This window comes from Enhydra lutris, unplaced genomic scaffold (genome assembly GCF_002288905.1).
Source record: "Enhydra lutris kenyoni isolate GAN:26980312 unplaced genomic scaffold, ASM228890v2 scaffoldscaffold67, whole genome shotgun sequence".
Classification (NCBI taxonomy): domain Eukaryota; kingdom Metazoa; phylum Chordata; class Mammalia; order Carnivora; family Mustelidae; genus Enhydra; species Enhydra lutris.
Genome location: NW_019154151.1, coordinates 2,413,936 through 2,422,146, shown reverse-complemented (window position 1 = coordinate 2,422,146; position 8,211 = coordinate 2,413,936). Strand labels below are relative to the sequence as shown.

Genomic DNA, 8,211 nt, shown 5'->3' with positions numbered 1-8,211 from the left:
GTGTTGGTGACATCACAATTCCAGACATCAAGCTCTATTACAAAGCTGTCATCATCAAGACAGTATGGTACTGGCATAAAAACAGACACATAGTTCAATGGAACAGAATAGAGAGTCCAGAAATAGACCCTCAACTCCATGGTCAACTAATCTTCGGCCAAGCAAGAAAGAATGTCCAAAGGAAAAAAGATAATCTCTTCAACAAATGGTGTTGGGAAAATTGGACAGCCATGTGCAGAAGAATGAAACTGGACGATTTCCTTACACTGAATGCAAAAACAGACTCAGAAATGGATGAGAGACCTCAGTGTGAGACAGTAATCGATCTTATTGCTTCTATCAGTGAGACAGCTTGTAATTTTGTTGATGTGTTCTACTGTATCTGGTTTCTAATTCATTGATCTCTGCTCTGCTCTTGATTATTTCCCTTCTTATGTGTGGGGTTGGCTTAATTTGTTGTTGGTTTTCCAGTTCTTTAATGTGTAAAGAAAGCTAGTGTATTAGGGATTTTTTCAAGTTTTTTGAGTGAGGCTTGGATGGCTATGTATTTACCCCTTAGGATCGCCGTTGCCATATCCCATAGGATTTGGAAATATATGTCTTCATTCTCGTTAGTTTCCATGAATTGTTTAAGTTCTTCTTGATTTCCTGGTTGATCCAAACATTCTTTTTTTTTTTTTTAATTCATTTATTTATTTGACTCAGAGAGAGAGACCACAAGTAGGCAGAGAGGCAGGCAGAGGGAGAGGGGGAAGCAGGCTCCCTGCTCATGCAGGTCTCTAACCCAGGACCCTGAAACTCTGATCTGAGCCGAAGGCAGAGGCTTAACCCATTGAGCCATCCAGGTCCCCCAAATCAAACATGCTTAAGCAGGGTGGTCTTTAGCTTCAGAATGTTTGAATTCCTTCGAAACTTTTCCTTGTGGTTGAGCTCTGATTTCAAGGAATTGTGGTCTGAGAATATACAGGGAATAATCTCAATCTTTTGGTATCAGTTGAGTCCTGATTTCTGACCCAGTATGTGGTCTATTCTGGAGAAAGTTCCATTTGCACTCAAGAAGAATGAGTATTCTGTTGTTTTAGGGTGGAATGTTTTGTATATATCTATGAGATCCATCTGGTCCAATGTGTCATTCAAAGCTCTTGTTTCTTCATTGATTTTCTGCTTGGGTAATCTGTCTATTACTGAGAGTGGCACATTAAGATCCCCTACTATTAATGTATTCATATCAATATGACTTTTTATTTTGATTAACAGTTGGCTTATGTAGTTGGCTGTTCCCATATTGGGGGCATAAATATTTACAATTATTAGAACTTCTTGGTGGATAGACCTTTAAGAGTGATGTAGCATCCTTCTTTATCTCTGACTACAGTCTTTAAAATCTAATTTATCTGATTTGAGAATCATTACGCCAGCTTTCTTTTGAGGCTAGTTGGCATGAAAGATGCTTCTCCATCCCTTCACTTTCAGCCTGGATGTATCCTTAGGTTCCAAATGAGTCTCTGGTAGACAGGATATGGACAGGTCCTGTCATTTCATTCAGTCTGCAACCCTGTACCATAGTATGGGAGCATTTAGGTCATTCACACTGAGAGTGATTACTGAAAGATATGTTTTTATTGACATCATGTTTTCTGTGAAGTTCATGTTTCTATAGATTCTCTGTAAATTTCTGGTCCATGTTACTCTTGGGTTCTTTCTTCTTTTATAGAAACCCCTTAATATTTCTTGTAGTGCTGGTTTGGTGGTCACAGACTATTTTAAACCTTGCCAGTCTTGGAAGGTCTTTATCTTTCCATCTATTTTGAATGTCCACCTTGCTGGATAAAGTATTCTTGGCTGACCGTTCTTCTCATTTAGTGCCCTGAATATGTCTTGCCAGCCCTTTCCGGCTTGCCAGGTTTCTGTGGACAGGTCTGATGTTATTCTGATGGACTTTCCTCTGTACATAAGGAATCTCTTCCCCCTATCTGCCCTCAGAAGCTCTGGACCTTTTACAATGTTCTTACTCCTAGTTAGGCTTTTCTTTTCTACTAAAAAGTCTCTTTAACATTACTTATAAGGGCAATTTAGGGGTGATTAACTTGTTTAATATTTGTCTGGAAATCTATCTTCCCTTTAATTCTGAATGATAACCTAGCCAGATAGAGTGCTTTTGGTTGTGGGGTTTGTTTTGGTATTTTTTTTCATTTCAGCACTTTGAATATATCATTCCACACTCTTCTGTTCTGCAAAGTTTCTGCTAAAAAATCTTCCAAAAGCGTTATGGGTGTTCTATTGAATATAGTTAGTCATTTTTATCTTACCACTTTTAATATTGACCCTTTATCTTTAATTTTTGACATTATAATTATTATATGTCTTGATGTGGACTTCTTTGGGTTTAAGTTGTTTTGTGCTTTCTTTGGTTCCCTGACTTGGATGTTTGTTTCTTTTCCCAGGTTAGAGAAGTTTCCAAGCATTATTCCTTCATCTAAGTTTTTGTTTTGTTTTGTTTTGTTTTTGTTTTTGTTTTTCCCCTTTCTCTATCTTCTCCTTCTGGGACCCCTACAATGCACATGTTATTATACTTGATTTCCCAGAGGTTCCTTAACTTATCCTCAGTTTTTAAATTTTTGTTTTTGTTGTTATTGTTGAATTTATATGATTTCCACTACCCTGTCTTATAGGGCTCTCTGACTTCTTTTTGACACCTTATTATGTTTTCTCTCTCTTTGTTGAAGTTCTCAATGTGTTCATATTCTCCCAGTTAGTAATCAAATTTGTGACCATTATTTTTAACTCTTTATCAGATAGATTGTTATGTACATTTTACTTATTTCTCTGAGATTTTGTTTTGCTCTTTCATTTAGAACATATTCTTTTGCATCTTCATTTTGGTTGACTCTCTGTTATTGCTTCTATGTATTATGTAGGTCTGTTGCATCTCCTGGTCTGAAGGAAGTGGCCCTGTGCAGAAGTGTCCTATGGGGCCCAGCAGTGCAATATCTCCTGGTCAACAGAAGCAGGTGTTCCAGGCTGTGTGGTTTGTATATGCCCTCCAGTTGTTGTTGAGCTGCAATCGCTACAGGCCTGCTGATGAGCAAGGAAGGTTTCTGGAGCAACTGGCTAAAAGGCCAGGTATTTCTGTGAGTGAGGTCAGCCCCCATCATAGCCAGCTGAAATGCCTGGCTGCAACTGGTACAGGTTTACTGGTTGGACAGCCTTCAGTGTAGCTGGCCAAGAGGCCTGCCTGTATATGCTTTAAACATTCTGATAAGTGGGGTCAGCCATTGGTGCTGCTAGCTGAGTATCCCAACCACAACTGCTATGGGTATACTAGTGGGCAGGGATGCCCCCTCCCCTAGGGCTGGAATCACCTTGGAGGAATGCCAGACCTATCTGGGGCTGCCCACTGGGAGTTTGTGGGTTTTAGTCACTGTGTGGGTCTGGTTGTCCTGGCTGAGGCAGCATGATGGATGTGATGAGGTGGGGACTCCACTGGGGGAGTGCCTGCCTATGTGGGCAAATTAGGTATGTGGGATAGGTCCATGGAAAAATGCTAGGGTTTCGTAAGTGGTGCTAGTAAGCTGGATTGAGAGTGTCAGAACTGGCTCCACAGATTGAGAAAACATGTCCAGAAAAGGAAATTCAAAATGAATTTAAACAGAAGTATTGTTTATTATAATATAAATATAAAGCTTTGCATGATGATCATTCTTTATTTCATTAATGCATTGTATTACATTGCATTGTATTATATTGTAATGTATTAATTCCAGCATAGTTAACATACAGTATTATATTAGCTTCTGGTGTACAATATAGTGGTTCAACAATTCTATACATCACCTAGTGCTCATCGTAAGTGCACACCTCTGGCCATTGTAAGTAAGTGTAAAATCACTATCTTGTGTACAGGAAACTAATATTACATTATACATTAACTAACTAGAATTTAAATTAAAATGTAATAAAAACACAAGTACAGTCCTTCATCCCCATCAACTATTTCACCCATGCCTCCCCCACCTCCCAACAGGAAACTATTGTTCTGTTTTCTACAGTTTAACGTCTCTTTCTTAGTTTGTCTCTTTCTCTCTCTCTCTTCTTTTTTCTTTGTCTGTTTTGTTTCTTAAATTCCACATATGAACAAAATCATAAGGTATTTGTCTTTCTCTAACTTGTTTTGCTTAGCGTTATACTCTCTAGCTCCTTTCATGTCTTTGCAAATAACATTTCATTCTTTTTATGGTTGAAAATATTCCACTATGTGTGTGTATGTATGTATGTATCTATCTATTGATCTATTAATTAATCAATTGATAGATTGATCAATAGATTGATACATACATACATACATACATACATACCATATCTTCTCTATCAATTCATCAGTCAATGGACATTTGGGCTCTTTCCATAATTTGATTATTGTTGATAGTGCTGCTATAAACATGGGGATGCATATATCCCTTTGAGTTAGTGTTTCAATAATTTGGTGGTAGACAATGAGTAGTGCAATTACTGCATCATAGGTATTTCTTCATTTTTTAAAAGATTTTATTTATTTTTATGACAGAGAGAGACACAGTGAGAGAGAGAACACAAGCAAGGGGAGTAGGAGAGGGAGAAGCAGGCTTCTTGTCACCAAGCATGGAGCTTGATGCATGGCTCAGTCCCAGGACCCTGGGATCATGACCTGAGCCAAAGGCAGATGCTTAATGAGTGAGTTACCGAGGTGCCCCTCATAGGTATTTTGATTTTTAACTTTTTGAGGAACCTTCACACTGTTTTCCACAGTGGCTAAACCAGGTTGTGTTCCCACCAGAAGTGCAAGGAATGTCCCTTTTCCTCCACATCCTTGTCAACACTTGTTCTTTGAGTTTCTGATTTTAGCCATTCAGAGAGTTGTGAGGTGACATCTCATTGTAGTTCTCATTTACATTCCCCTGATGATGAGTTTTATTAAGCCTATATTTATCCATCTGGATGTCTTCTTTGGAGAAATGTTTATTCATTTCTTCTGCCCATTTTTAAAATACATTATTTGCTTTTGGGTGTTGATTTGTATGATTTTTTTAAATGTTCTTGATACTCACCATTTAACAGAGATGTCATCTTCAAATAATCTTCTTCCACCCAACAGATTGCATTTTAGTTCTATTGATTGATTCCTTCACTGTGCAGAAGCTTTTTATTTAATTGCAGTCCAAATAGTTTATTTTTGCTTTTATTTTCCTTGTTTTAGGAAACATATCTAGAAACTGTTGCTGTAGTTGATGTCAGACAAATTACTAACTGTGCCCTGTGCTGTGATTTTTATGGTTTCAGGTCTCAAATTTAGATCTTTAATCCATTTTGAATTTATTTTTGGGTATAGTGAAAGAAAGTGGTCCAGTTTCATTCCTTTCCATGTAGCTGTGTAGTTTCCCCAAAACCATTTTTTGAAAAGACTATATTTTTCCCATTGGATATTCTTTCCTGCTGTGGAAAATTAATTGGCTATATAATCATGGATTTATTTCCAGGTTTTCTATTCTGTTCCTTTGATTTATGTGTTTGTTTATGTGTCAGTATTATACTGTTTTAATTACTATGGTTTTGTAATATAACTTGAATTGTGGAATTGTGATATCTCCAGATTTGCTTTCATTTTTCAAAACTTCTTTTGCTGTTTGGGGTCTTTTGTGTTTCCAAAATGATTTTAGGACTGTTCTATCCCTGTGATAAATGCTGTTGGTATTTTAATAGGTATTACATTAAATCTCTAGATTGCTTTGGGTGTTACAGACATTTTAACAATATTTGTTCTTCTAATCCATGAGCATGGAATGTTTGCATTTTTTGTGTCATCTTCAATTTCTTTCATCAGTGTTTTACAGTTTAACAGTACAGGTCTTTCACCTCTTTGGATAGGTTTATTCCTAGGTATCTTATTATTTTGAGATCATTTGTAAATGGGATTTTTTTTTCTTTATTTATCTGTCTCCTGCTTCATTATTAGTCTATAGAAATGGAACAGATTTCTGCATATCAATTTTATATACTCTAACTTTACTAAATTCATTGATCAGTTCTAGTATTTTGTGTATGTGGAGTTTTTATGGTGTTCTATATATAATAACATGTCATCTGCAATACTGAGTTTTGCTTCTTCCTTGCCAATTTGGATGCCTTTTGTTTCTTTTTGTTGTCTGATTGCTGTGACTAGGACATCGAACAGTGCAAGTGGTGAGAGTAGACATATTTGTCTTGTTATTGACCTTAGGGGAAAAGTTTTTCTTCCATTAAGGTTGATGTTAGCAGTGGCTTTAATATGTTGTGGTATATTCACTCTAAACCTACTTTGTTGAGGGTTTTTGTCATGTATAGATGTTGCACTTTGTCAATTGCTTTCCTTATCTATTGGAATGATCATATTGTTCTTATTATTTTCCTTATGACCTATCAATTTGAACAATTTGAAGATATTCAACCACTCTTGCAACTCAGAAATAAGTCCTACTTTTTCATGGTTAATGATGTTTTTAATGTATTGTTGGATTTAGTTTCTAGTATTTTATTGAGAACTATTGAATCTATATTCATCAGAGATATTGACCTGTAGTTCTCTTTTTGTGTGTGTGGGTTGTATCTTTATCTGGTTTTGTCATCAGGGTAATGATCTCATAGAATGAATTTTAAAGTTTTCCTTCCTAGGTCGCTGATAGTGGGCGGAGTAGACTTCACCGGACCGCAGCTCTACAGCGTGCCCCCCAACGGCTCTTACAGCCGTCTGCCCTTCGCAGCCCTGGGTTCCGGCCAGGATGCTGCTCTGGTGGTACTGGAGGATCGGTTCCAGGTGAACATGAAACTGGAGGCCGCCCAGGAGCTGCTAGTGGAAGCCATCACTGCAGGGATCCTGGGTGACCTGGGCTCTGGAGGCAGTGTGGATGCATGTGTGATAACGGAGACCGGCGCCAAGCTTCTGAGAACATTAAGCTCACCCACAAAGCCCATAGAGAGGCCCAGCCAGTACCGCTTTGCCCCTGGGACCACAGCTGTCCTGTCCAGGACAGTGAAGCCACTGACCCTGGAACTGCTTGAGGAAACCGTTCAGGCCATGGAGGTAGAATGAAGTGGAATGATGCTTAGGGCTTGGAACGAAGAGAAATAAACCCAAGAAATACAAAAACAAAACAAAAAAAAAAAATAAAGTTTTCCTTCCTTTTCTTTATTTTGAAATAATTTTAGAATAGGTATCAAACCTTCTTTAAATGTTTGATAGAATACACCTGTGAAACTACCTGATCTTGGACTTTTGTTTGTTGGAAATTTTTTAATTACTCACTCAATATCATTGTTGGTCGTTGATCTGTTCAACTTTTTTATTTCCTCCTGTTTTAGTTTTGATAGTTTATGTTTCTAAGAATTTGACCATTTCTTCTAGGTTATCACATTTGTAGGCATATAGTTTTTCATAATATTTCGTAATGATTTTGTGTATTTCTTGTTATTTCTCCTCTCTCATTTGTGATTTTGTTTACTTGAATCCTTTCTCTTTTTTTTTTTCTTCATCAGTTTGCTAGAGGTTTATCAATTTTATTGATTTTTTCAAAGAACCAGCTACTGGATTTATTGATCTGTTCTATTGTTTTTTTTGTTTGTTTGTTTGATTCAATGTCATTTATTTCTGCTATAATCTTTATTATTTCCTTCGTTCTGCTGGTTTTATGTTTTGTTTGTAGTTCTTTTTCTAGATCCTTTAGGTTTAAGGTTCAGTTGTTTATTTGAGCTTTTCCTACATCTTGAGGTAGGCCTGTGGTGCTATAAACTTTCCTCTCAGAAATCTGTTGCTGTATCCCAAAGGTTTCTGCTGTATCCAAAGGTTTTGGACTGTTGTGTTTTCATTTTCATTAGTATCCTTTTTCTTATTTCTTCCTTAATTTCCTGGTTAACTCATTTATTGTTGAGTAGCATGTTATTTAACCTCCATCTATGTGTGGTTTTTCCAGAATTTTTCTTTCTTTCTTTTTTTTAAGTTTATATTTATTTATCTGAGAGATAGAGAAAGAATAAGCAATGAGGAAGGGCAGAGGGAAAAAGAGAGAAGCAGACTCTCTGCTGAGCAGGAAGCCCAATGTGAGACTGGATCCCAGGACCCAGAGATCATGACCTAAGCTGAAGGCAGATGCTTAACCAAATAAGCCACCCAGGCAACCCCAGAATTTTTCTTGTGGTTGACAT

General features: G+C 37.2%; 1 pseudogene across 1 annotated transcript; it reads left to right on the top strand.

Moving 5' to 3' along the window:
* The first annotated feature begins 230 nt into the window (after positions 1 to 230).
* Positions 231 to 7,157, top strand: LOC111159196 (annotated as a pseudogene). Its single transcript, XR_002641403.1, has 3 exons — positions 231 to 317; positions 2,919 to 3,214; positions 6,685 to 7,157. The product of XR_002641403.1 is annotated as a proteasome subunit beta type-10 pseudogene (transcript).
* The last annotated feature ends 1,054 nt before the right edge of the window (positions 7,158 to 8,211 follow it).